The 12,751-nt window shown below is 46.8% G+C and overlaps 1 protein-coding gene across 4 annotated transcripts in view; it reads left to right on the top strand.

Annotated features, from left to right (window-relative positions):
- The first annotated feature begins 971 nt into the window (after window positions 1–971).
- The window catches only part of LOC132405046 (zinc finger and BTB domain-containing protein 7C), a 313,232-nt gene continuing 301,452 nt past the window's right edge, over window positions 972–12,751 (top strand). For 2 of the 4 annotated variants that reach the window (XM_059989759.1, XM_059989756.1), the window contains exons 1-2: window positions 972–1,215; window positions 4,112–4,171. The gene's annotated coding sequence lies outside the window, so the exon portion shown is untranslated. Of the gene's footprint in view, window positions 1,216–3,969; window positions 4,172–12,751 lie in introns of those variants that run through there. The other 2 variants (XM_059989763.1, XM_059989764.1) reach the window with 2 other exon arrangements.

Here is a 12,751-nt window from a genome sequence, read left to right on the forward strand (position 1 = left end):
TTCTTTTTTTGTCATGGTCTTGTACTTTATTGTCTACCTGCACTGCACTTTCCCTGTTCCTGTAACACTATATTCTTACTGTACCCTAGCAAATTTCTACAGATGTACTGTGGAGAGCATTCTAACCTTATGCATCACCGGCTGGTATAGGGGAGGGCAATGCTCAGGATTGGGGAAGGGGTCACATTTTGTTTTATTTAATTGTCTTGGGCTATTAAATTCTGCTGAATATGTCATCAATATTGTATTGTAATTTTATAACATGTGCCTTCAGTCTTCACTGACTCTTGCTTTTTGATTCTTCTCTACTATAATATTACCCTATTACTCAGAAAAAACTAAATCTCCAACGGTGCCCGGTTGTAATGGATAGTCACTGACCAGAAAGTTTAACTACAAATCTTTGTACATATCCTACCTATTTTTTCGCAAGTGTTTTCTGTTATTTTTGTTGTTAATTAGGATTTCCAGCATTTTGTTTCTGATGTCTATATTTTCCGTTCCCTATTTCTTCAGACCTTATTCTGAAGGCGACTCCGACAAGCAGGTCACGACATCACAGTACCATCGCACCCACTCATTGGCTCATGCACGACGAGCTTGGGCGATTGCATTCCTTTGCTTCATTCGTTATCAACAGTGTCTATCAAAGTGGCATATTGTCCAATGGAGACCAGGATGACACTAAAATCCCGCCTTCATTCGCCACTCTCGTGCCGAGCGGGGAGGGAGTCGAAGGGCTCGGGAGCGCGGGGATGGCCAATCACTTCAGCGATGCCATGGATGCCTCTTTCCAATTGGTGAAAATCTCTCCCCCCTCCCGAAGAAGGTTAGTGACAGGGCGGCCCAGGGCGCTGCCTCTCGGTAATTGGCTGTAATTGCTGTCCATCAATAACACCCCCAGACTGCTGCCCGCCTCCCTCTCCCCTCTGTCTGTGAAGTTAGGCTGTTACGTGAGTGGAAGGACAATATATGTATTTTTTTCCTTTTTTTTGTAAGGTTGGGTGATGTCCTTCCCACCTCCCTTAGCAACCACATCTTTTATAATTGCGGGAGATGGGAGGGGAGAGGAGAGGAGTGGAGGCACACACATCCATCCGGGCTCCTGATCCACTGACAGCGATTGTGGACTGATGGAGGGAAGAGAAATTAAACAAAAATCTGAAGGGAAAAATAAATAACAGTAGTTAACACTGGCTGGAGAAGACACAACAGGTACTGTCTGCATATCTGTGTGTGTGCTTCTTCTGTACGAGAATTGCTGCTTTATTTGTTGATAAAGTTCTCTTGTCAGGATGGAAAGGGTTTTATTTTTGGTAGATTAAAGCGAAGCGTGCAGGGAGGTTTTCAATGGTATGATTTGGAGGTGGAGGAACTCTTTCCCGGGGCTTCTTAGTAGGGCATGCGTATCGGGGGGAAACACACATAAGGAAAACGACACTCAGTGATCTGAGAAAGGATTGAGGGAGTTTGCCCCGCATTATACTTTCCACCTAAATAGGAAATGTAAATTCAGCAGCTAATCCAGAGGAAACGAGTTTGTCAGTGTTAAGTATGTTAGATATGGACCATCTTGATTTGTGGGATAAACTGGTCAGAGGTGGTATTGGGGTAGATTCACGGGTCTGGGTGTGTCACCGGACTCTTCAGTAATATAGATGTGGAAACATTCTACGCGAAATATTTGATTTAAAAATCTAAATAGCGCCTTTATTTCATTAGTTGCATTTTTCTGAGAGCTAAGCTTCTTTGCTCTCACTGCTTGCTGGTAGTGGGATCCAGCAGTCTTCAAAGCCCTCACTATCTCATTAATTGCATTGACCACCTTCAAGGAAAAATGTCTTTCTCTCTCTTTGTAACCTTGAGTTGCAGTATTGTCAGTGCCCCATTTCATCACCTTGCAAACAGAAATAACTTCTCCAGCATCGTATCGTACATGATGGATAACGTGATGTTGCAACTTGTCAGGGATTAATTGCAAAGATTTAGAGGAACATCAGGAATTTTATTAGTCAATTGAATGGTTAAGTGTTGGGCAGTTTTCAGAAGTTGGTTATATTTCATAAGGTTATCCTGAGACTGCATTATACATAAAGGGAGTTGTGAAAGGGGTGAGCCAAGAGATTGGTTTATTTTTACCATCTATTAAAGTGCAACTATTTATTTTCTTTGGGGTTCTGGTAAAAAGATTTTTCAAGTTTGTTGAGTTAACTGGATATGGTAATAATCAGATATATCAAGGTTGTCCAATATAAGTATTAATAATTTGGAGATCCAGATATATTCTGTTTGGTAAATGAGAAATGGACACTGTTTGAGCATGAGCCTGTGTTTTTTTATAAGAAATTGTTATTAACTTTTAATATATATTCTCTACTTTCTTATGACTACTTGCTAAAGTATACTTAGTGTCCACTTTATTAGTTACCTCCTACACCTAAGAAAGTAGCCAAGAAAGTAGTATGAGATAGTGGTTTTCTATGGCTGTAGCCCACCCACTTGGAGGTTTGACATGATGTGCATTCAGAGATGTTCTTCTGCACACAGTTGATACAATGCATAGTTATCTGAGTTACTGTCTCCGTCCTGTCAGCTTGAACCAGTCTGGCCTTTCTTCTCTGACCTCCCTCATTGACAAGGTGTTTTTGCCCACAGAACTGCTGCTCATTGTATGTTTTGTTCTAGTTTTTCGAACCTTTCCCTGTAAACGTTAGAGACTGTTGTGTATGAAAATCTCAGGACATCAGCAGTTAGTAAGATACTCAAACCACCCCATCTGGCACCAACAGTCATTCCATGGTCAAAGTCACTTTGATCACATTTCTTCCCCATTTTGATGTTTGGTCTGAACAACAACTGAACCTCTTGACCATGTCTGCGTGCTTCTGTGCATTGAGTTGCGGCCAATGATTAGTTTGGGTATTTTCTTTTAATGGGCAGATGTACATAATAAAGTGGCCTCAGACTGTATGTATAACGTGGTTGAAAACACCAGAGTTGAGTCCTATGGAAGAATGTAAGAAGATGACCCATTTAAGCATAGGGTAATTATTCTATGTCACGAGGAGAAAGTGGTCTCAATCAAAAAGAGGCAGTCCCAGGGTAAGGGAGTGACTAACATCAATCTCCTTTCTGGATATTGAGGAGGGACAGGTGAATTTGACTGCAGTGCATGGAAAGGTTCTCATTATAATGAAGTCACTTGAAGTTCATAGTCCACTGCAGGCTGATGCAGAGCCTTGACCTGAAATGCTAACAATCCCCACCATCACAGACACTGCTCGATCTGTGAGTTTCTCCAGCAGGTTGTTTGTTGCTCCAGATTCTAGCATCTGCTCTTTCTTTTGTCTACCACTTGAAATTGCTGGATTTAAGAAGCATGAAATTTGCATAAATATGTCAGAATCAGGTTTATTGTTACTGTCAAAAGTTGTGAAGCTTGTTGTTTTGTGGCAGCAGTACAGTGCAGGCACAGCAAATTACAATAAAATAAATAAGTAAAGAATGCAAAAGCAGAATAGTGAGCCCATGTTCATGAACCACTTAGAAATCTGATCACAGAGAGGAAGAAACTGTCACTGGAGCATTGAGTGTCAGTCCTCAGGCTCTTGTAACTCCTCTCTGATGGTAGTACTGAGGAGAGTGCACAAACCTGATGGTGAGGGCTCTTAGTGATGGATGCCCATTTTAGAGTCATTGCTTTGTGCAGATGTCCTCAATGCTGCAGTGCCTAGTGTCCCTTATGGAGCTGGCTAAGTCTACAACCTTCTGAAGCCTTTTTTATGATGCAACCAGTCAGACTCCTTTCTGTAAAAATGTGCTAGAGTTCTTGGTGGCAAATGAAATCTCATCGTACTCCAAATAAAGTACAATCACTGGTTGCCCTTCACTATGATTGCATCAATGTGTTGGGTCCAGATAGCTCCTCTCAAATGTTGACATCCAGCAACATGTGCTTTGTCTGTTATATTCAATCATTGGAGAAGGACTGAATGATAGTAGATAGTTGTAAAATTACTGCATATATTAAGTGTATCACCCATATTGCTTGTAAAATTGATAGCTAAACAGATTCTGGCTGAAAAAGGGTGAAGGCTTTTTCTAATTGCAGGTGGTGTAAGAGGGAGATGAATGACAGCTGTAGAGAGAAGAAGCAAATTGCATTGTAACGGTGAGATACAAAACAGCACAGTTTCTGCAAATCTGACATTATGGAAATTCTGGCCTGTCCTGGAGTTTGATTTTTATTTTTATTTAGTGATACAGCATAGAATAGGCCCTTCTAGCCCTTTGAGCTGCACAACTGCTAGCAACCCCCATTTAACCCTAGCCCAATCACTAGCAACCCCCATTTAACCCTAGCCCAATCACCAGCAACCCCCATTTAACCCTAGCCCAATCACTAGCAACCCCCATTTAACTCTAGCCCAATCACCAGCAACCCCCATTTAACCCTAGCCCAATCACCAGCAACCCCCATTTAAACCTAGCCCAATCACCAGCAACGCCAATTTAACCCTAGCCCAATCACCAGCAATCCCTATTTAACCCTAGCCCAATCTCCAGCAACCCCCATTTAACCCTAGTGCAAACTCCAGCAACCCCCATTTAACCCTAGTCCAAACTCCAGCAACCCCCATTTAACCCTAGTCCAATCACCAGCCAACCCAATTAACCCTAGCCCAATCGCCAGCAACCCCCATTTAACCCTAGTCCAATCACCAGCCAACCCAATTAACCCTAGCCCAATCGCCAGCAACCCCCATTTAACCCTAGCCCAATCTCCAGCCACCCCCATTTAACCCTAGCCCAATCACCAGCAACCCCATTTAACTCTAGCCCAATCTCCAGCAACCCACATTTAACCCTAGCCCAATTGCCAGCAACCCCCATTTAACCCTAGTCCAATCTCCAGCAACCCCCATTTAAGCCTAGCCCAATCTCCAGCCACCCCCATTTAACCCTAGCCCAATCTCCAGCCACCCCCATTTAACCCTAGCCCAATCTCCAGCAACCCCCATTTGACTCTAGTCCAATCTCCAGCAACCCACATTTAACCCTAGCCCAATTGCCAGCAACCCCCATTTAACCCTAGCCCAATCGCCAGCAACCCCCATTTAACCCTAGCCCAATCGCCAGCAACCCCCATTTAACCCTAGCCTAATCGCCAGCAACCCCCATTTAACCCTAGTCCAATCACCAGCAATCCCCATTTAACCCTAGCCCAATCACCAGCAACCCCCATTGAACCCTAGCCCAATCACCATCAAACCCCATTTAACCCTAGCCCAATCTCCAGCAACCCCATTTAACCCTAGTCCAATCACCAGCAACCCCCATTTAACCCTAGCCCAATCACCAGCAACCCCCATTTAACCGTAGCCTAATCGCCAGCAACCCCCACTTAAACCTAGCCCAATCACCAGCAACCCCCATTTAACCCTAGCCCAATCGCCAGCAAACCCCATTTAATCCTAGCCCAATTGCCAGCAAATCACATTTAACCCTAGCCCAATCGCCAGCAACCCCCATTTAACCCTAGTCCAGTCACCAGCAAACCCCATTTAACTCTAGTCCAGTCACCAGCAAACCCCATTTAATCCTAGCCCAATCACCAGCAACCCCCATTTAACCCTAGCCCAATCACCAGCAACCCCCATTTAACCCTAGCCCAATCGCCAGCAAACCCCATTTAATCCTAGCCCAATTGCCAGCAACTCCCATTTAACCCTAGCCCAATCGCCAGCAACCCCCATTTAACCCTAGCCCAATCACCATCAAACCCCATTTAACCCTAGCCCAATCTCCAGCAACCCCATTTAACCCTAGTCCAATCACCAGCAACCCCCATTTAACCCTAGTCCAATCTCCAGCAACCCCCATTTAACCCTAGCCCAATCTCCAGCCACCCCCATTTAACCCTAGCCCAATCACCAGCAACCCCATTTAACTCTAGCCCAATCTCCAGCAACCCACATTTAACCCTAGCCCAATTGCCAGCAACCCCCATTTAACCCTAGCCCAATCTCCAGCCACCCCCATTTAACCCTAGCCCAATCTCCAGCCACCCCCATTTAACCCTAGCCCAATCACCAGCAACCCCCATTTAACTCTAGTCCAATCACCAGCAACCCCCGTTTAACTCTAGTCCAATCTCCAGCAACCCCCATTTAACTCTAGCCCAATCTCCAGCCACCCCCATTTAACCCTAGCCCAATCACCAGCAACCCCCATTTAACTCTAGTCCAATCACCAGCAACCCCCGTTTAACTCTAGTCCAATCTCCAGCAACCCCGATTTAACTCTAGTCCAATCTCCAGCAACCCCCATTTACCTCTAGCCCAATCTCCAGCCACCCCCATTTAACCCTAGCCCAATCGCCAGCAACCCCCATTTAACCCTAGCCCAATCGCCAGCAACCCCCATTTAACCCTAGCCTAATCGCCAGCAACCCCCATTTAACCCTAGTCCAATCACCAGCAATCCCCATTTAACCCTAGCCCAATCACCAGCAACCCCCATTGAACCCTAGCCCAATCACCATCAAACCCCATTTAACCCTAGCCCAATCTCCAGCAACCCCATTTAACCCTAGTCCAATCACCAGCAACCCCCATTTAACCCTAGCCCAATCACCAGCAACCCCCATTTAACCGTAGCCTAATCGCCAGCAACCCCCACTTAAACCTAGCCCAATCACCAGCAACCCCCATTTAACCCTAGCCCAATCGCCAGCAAACCCCATTTAATCCTAGCCCAATTGCCAGCAACTCACATTTAACCCTAGTCCAGTCACCAGCAAACCCCATTTAACTCTAGTCCAGTCACCAGCAAACCCCATTTAATCCTAGCCCAATCACCAGCAACCCCCATTTAACCCTAGCCCAATCACCAGCAACCCCCATTTAACCCTAGCCCAATCGCCAGCAAACCCCATTTAATCCTAGCCCAATCACCATCAAACCCCATTTAACCCTAGCCCAATCTCCAGCAACCCCATTTAACCCTAGTCCAATCACCAGCAACCCCCATTTAACCCTAGTCCAATCTCCAGCAACCCCCATTTAACCCTAGCCCAATCTCCAGCAACCCCCATTTAACCCTAGCCAAATCTCCAGACACCCCCATTTAACCCTAGCCCAATCTCCAGACACCCCCATTTAACCCTAGCCCAATCTCCAGCAACCCCTATTTAACCCTAGCCCAATCTCCAGCAACCCCTATTTAACCCTAGTCCAATCACCAGCAACCCCTATTTAACCCTAGCCCAATCGCCAGCAACCCCCATTTAAACCTAGCCCGATCACCAGCAACCCCATTTAACCCTAGCCTAATCTCCAGCAACTCCCATTTAACCCTAGCCCAATCACCAGCAACTCCCATTTAATCCTAGCCTAATCGCCAGCAACCCCCATTTAACCCTAGCCCAATCGCCAGCAACCCCCATTTAACCCTAGCCCAATCGCCAGCAACCCCCATTTAACCCTAGCCCAATCGCCAGCAACCCCCATTTAACCCTAGCCTAATCGCCAGCAACCCCCATTTAACCCTAGCCTAATCGCCAGCAACCCCCACTTAAACCTAGCCCAATCACCAGCAACCCCCATTTATCCCTAGCCCAATCACCAGCAACCCCATTTAACTCTAGTCCAGTCACCAGCAAACCCCATTTAATCCTAGCCCAATCACCAGCAAACCCCATTTAACTCTAGTCCAGTCACCAGCAAACCCCATTTAATCCTAGCCCAATCACCAGCAACCCCCATTTAACCCTAGCCCAATCACCAGCAACCCCCATTTAACCCTAGCCCAATCACCAGAAACCCCCATTTAACCCTAGCCCAATCGCCAGCAAACCCCATTTAATCCTAGCCCAATTGCCAGCAACTCCCAGTTAACCCTAGCCCAATCGCCAGCAACCCCCATTTAACCCTAGCCCAATTGCCAGCAACCCTCATTTAACCCTAGCCCAATCACCAGCAACCCCCGTTTAACCCTAGCCTAATCGCCAGCAACCCCCATTTAACCCTAGCCTAATCGCCAGCAACCCCCACTTAAACCTAGCCCAATCACCAGCAACCCCCATTTATCCCTAGCCCAATCACCAGCAACCCCATTTAACCCTAGCCCAATCACCAGCAAACTCCCATTTAATCCTAGCCCAATCGTCAGCAACCCCCATTTAACCCTAGCCTAATCACCAGCAACCCCCATTTATCCCTAGCCCAATCAACAGCAACCCCTATTTAACCCTAGCCCAATCGCCAGCAACCCCCACTTAACCCTAGCCCAATCACCAGCAACCCCCATTTATCCCTAGCCCAATCACCAGCAACCCCATTTAACCCTAGCCCAATCACCAGCAACTCCCATTTAATCCTAGCCCAATCGCCAGCAACCCCCATTTAACCCTAGCCCAATCACCAGCAACCCCCATTTAACCCTAGCCCGATCGCCAGCAACCCCCATTTAACCCTAGCCCAATCGCCAGCAACCCCCATTTAACCCTAGCCTAATCGCCAGCAACCCCCATTTAACCCTAGTCCAATCACCAGCAATCCCCATTTAACCCTAGCCCAATCGCCAGCAACCCCCATTTAACCCTAGCCCAATCACCATCAAACCCCATTTAACCCTAGCCCAATCTCCAGCAACCCCATTTTACCCTAGTCCAATCACCAGCAACCCCCATTTAACCCTAGTCCAATCGCCAGCAACCCCCATTTAACCCTAGCCCAATCTCCAGCCACCCCCATTTAACCCTAGCCCAATCTCCAGCAACCCCCATTTAACCCTAGTCCAATCACCAGCAACCCCTATTTAACCCTAGCCCAATCACCAGCAACTCCCATTTAATCCTAGCCCAATCGCCAGCAACCCCCATTTAACCCTAGTCCAGTCACCAGCAAACCCCATTTAATCCTAGCCCAATCACCAGCAACTCCCATTTAATCCTAGCCCAATCGCCAGCAACCCCCATTTAACTCTAGTCCAGTCACCAGCAAACCCCATTTAATCCTAGCCCAATCACCAGCAAACCCCATTTAATCCTAGCCCAATCACCAGCAACCCCCATTTAATCCTAGCCCAATCACCAGCAACCCCCATTTAACCCTAGCCCAATCACCAGCAACCCCCATTTAACCCTAGCCCGATCGCCAGCAACCCCCATTTAACCCTAGCCCAATCGCCAGCAACCCCCATTTAACCCTAGCCTAATCGCCAGCAACCCCCATTTAACCCTAGTCCAATCACCAGCAATCCCCATTTAACCCTAGCCCAATCTCCAGCAACCCCATTTAACCCTAGCCCAATCACCATCAAACCCCATTTAACCCTAGCCCAATCTCCAGCAACCCCATTTAACCCTAGTCCAATCACCAGCAACCCCCATTTAACCCTAGTCCAATCGCCAGCAACCCCCATTTAACCCTAGCCCAATCTCCAGCAACCCCCATTTAACCCTAGCCAAATCTCCAGCCACCCCCATTTAACCCTAGCCCAATCTCCAGTAACCCCCATTTAACCCTAGTCCAATCACCAGCAACCCCTATTTAACCCTAGCCCAATCACCAGCAACCCCCATTTAACTCTAGTCCAATCACCTGCAACCCCCATTTAACTCTAGTCCAATCTCCAGCAACCCCCATTTAACCCTAGCCCGATCTCCAGCAACCCCCATTTAACCCTAGTCCAATCACCAGCAACCCCTATTTAACCCTAGCCCAATCGCCAGCAACCCCCATTTAACCCTAGCCCAATCACCAGCAACCCCCATTTAACTCTAGTGCAATCACCTGCAACCCCCATTTAACTCTAGTCCAATCTCCAGCAACCCCCATTTAACCCTAGCCCAATCACCAGCAACCCCTATTTAACCCTAGCCCAATCACCAGCAACTCCCATTTAATCCTAGCCCAATCGCCAGCAACCCCCATTTAACCCTAGTCCAGTCACCAGCAAACCCCATTTAACTCTAGTCCAGTCACCAGCAAACCCCATTTAATCCTAGCCCAATCACCAGCAACCCCCATTTAATCCTAGCCCAATCACCAGCAACCCCCATTTAACCCTAGCCCAATCACCAGCAACCCCCATTTAACCCTAGCCCGATCGCCAGCAACCCCCATTTAACCCTAGCCCAATCGCCAGCAACCCCCATTTAACCCTAGCCCAATCGCCAGCAACCCCCATTTAACCCTAGCCCAATCACCATCAAACCCCATTTAACCCTAGCCCAATCTCCAGCAACCCCATTTAACCCTAGCCCAATCACCATCAAACCCCATTTAACCCTAGCCCAATCTCCAGCAACCCCATTTAACCCTAGTCCAATCACCAGCAACCCCCATTTAACCCTAGTCCAATCGCCAGCAACCCCCATTTAACCCTAGCCCAATCTCCAGCAACCCCCATTTAACCCTAGCCAAATCTCCAGCCACCCCCATTTAACCCTAGCCCAATCTCCAGCAACCCCCATTTAACCCTAGTCCAATCACCAGCAACCCCTATTTAACCCTAGCCCAATCGCCAGCAACCCCCATTTAACCCTAGCCCAATCACCAGCAACCCCCATTTAACTCTAGTCCAATCACCTGCAACCCCCATTTAACTCTAGTCCAATCTCCAGCAACCCCCATTTAACCCTAGCCCGATCTCCAGCAACCCCCATTTAACTCTAGCCCAATCTCCAGCAACCCCCATTTAATCCCAGCCTAGTCGTAGGACAATTCACAAAGATCGATTAACCTTCTAACTGCTACATCTTTGGACTGTTGGAGGAAACTGGAACATCCGGAGGAAACCCACGCATTCCTCTGGGAGGACAGAGGATGCCGGGATTGAACTCTCAGCTGTGAACTCTGGAATGCCCTGAGCTGTAATAGCAAAGCACCACCGTGGCTTCCATATTTGAGGCCTATCTTGGAGTTGGAGATGTTCGCGTTTGTGTCTGCATGTGGGTGGGAGGTACAGGGCTTATTTTCCTGATGTTGTTTTGTTGCTTGGTGTGTTCTGTGTTGCTCTCCTGAGCACTGTGAACATGCTATTTTGGCTCCAGAACATGTGGTGACACTTGTGGGCTGCCCCTAGCACTGCCTTGGTCTGTTGGTTATTAACATAATTCATGACTAGACTCAGAACATGTGCACTCTTACAACTTGCACACTGTTTATTTTACTTGTGTGTAAGGAGAACAGCATCACCACACAGTTCTGAAGCCAGGACAGAAAAATGCAATTTATATACAGAATTGGCTTATCAGTTACGGATATTGACGATTTGGTAAACAGTGTACGTTTGAATTCCCTATTTGCAAGCTCAATTGCCATTCACAGTAGACATGATGAAAGTCAACAGAGACTACAAGCTGACACCAGATGATACTCTGAAGTTAGTAAAGCAATTGCCCTTAGTTGTGTTATATTGCTATGTCGTCTGTGTTTGGCATCTCCTATTGTGTCAAGGGCCCAGCAACCCCCCCCCCACCCCGACAACCCCATTTTAAGGGTAACCCTAATGATGGGACAAGTTACAATGACATCATTGGACTGTGGGAGGATACTTGCCTAGGTCGATTACACTCTGGCACAGTCAATACATTTCATTATTTTTCGATGTACACATGATAAATAAATTTGTATTTGAAATGGAAGGAGGAACTGTGCAATGGGACTAGCTGATTTGAAAGGAATGGAGAAAAAATGCATCAGTTATGAAAATAAACAGTCTTTGCAAAGTTGGAATTAGTTCTACAAGTTTGGTCTTACTGAGTCAAGACAGCTGCCTTGAATCACCAGACTGCTGTCCCCCACACTTACCCTGCGCCCACCTTAGGAGGTTTATTCTATAGGCCTTCCATCACTGGGGCTTGGTGGTGTTACCTGGACGTTGAGTAAACCACAGGCATCATAATGCAGAGACGTCCTGACAGCTGTCAAAACAGTTGGGCGAATACTGAGGTTTGCCAGCTGTAAATTTGCCAGCCATTATAGTAGTTTTGAAAAATGAAGTTAATTAAAACACTTGATTGCACTTAATAATTAAATTCAAAACTGAGATGCAATAATTATAGGTTACTTATCTTCTCCTATTCCTCCCTAATTTGTTATTCCCAACCCCTCTTGAATGGGGTTTCAACTTTGCAATGAGGGTGAACTGATGGAGTATTTACTTCAGCTCAGAGATACAAACATCTCTCAGAAACTGTCCTTGATGGATCTCAGCACCTCTCTCTGTGATCTTGGACTTCTTGACAAAAAAAGCACAGTCAGATCATGTTGGCAGCACAATCTTCAATTCCATCTCACAGCACCATCTTCAATTCCATCTCACAGCACCATCTTCATCTCCATCTCACAGCACCATCTTCATCTCCATCTCACAGCACCATCTTCATCTCCATCTCACAGCACCATCTTCATCTCCATCTCACAGCACCATCTTCATCTCCATCTCACAGCACCATCTTCATCTCCATCTCACAGCACCATCTTCAATTCCATCTCAGCACCATCTTCATCTCCATCTCACAGCACCATCTTCATCTCCATCTCACAGCACCATCTTCATCTCCATCTCTCAGCACCATCTTCATCTCCATCTCACAGCACCATCTTCATCTCCATCTCTCAGCACCATCTTCATCTCCATCTCACAGCACAATCTTCAATTCCGTCTCACAGCACCATCTTCATCTCCGTCTCACAGCACCATCTTCAGCTACGTCTCACAGCACCATCTTCATCTCCGT

The sequence above is a fragment of the Hypanus sabinus genome, chromosome 14 (genome assembly GCF_030144855.1).
Source record: "Hypanus sabinus isolate sHypSab1 chromosome 14, sHypSab1.hap1, whole genome shotgun sequence".
Classification (NCBI taxonomy): domain Eukaryota; kingdom Metazoa; phylum Chordata; class Chondrichthyes; order Myliobatiformes; family Dasyatidae; genus Hypanus; species Hypanus sabinus.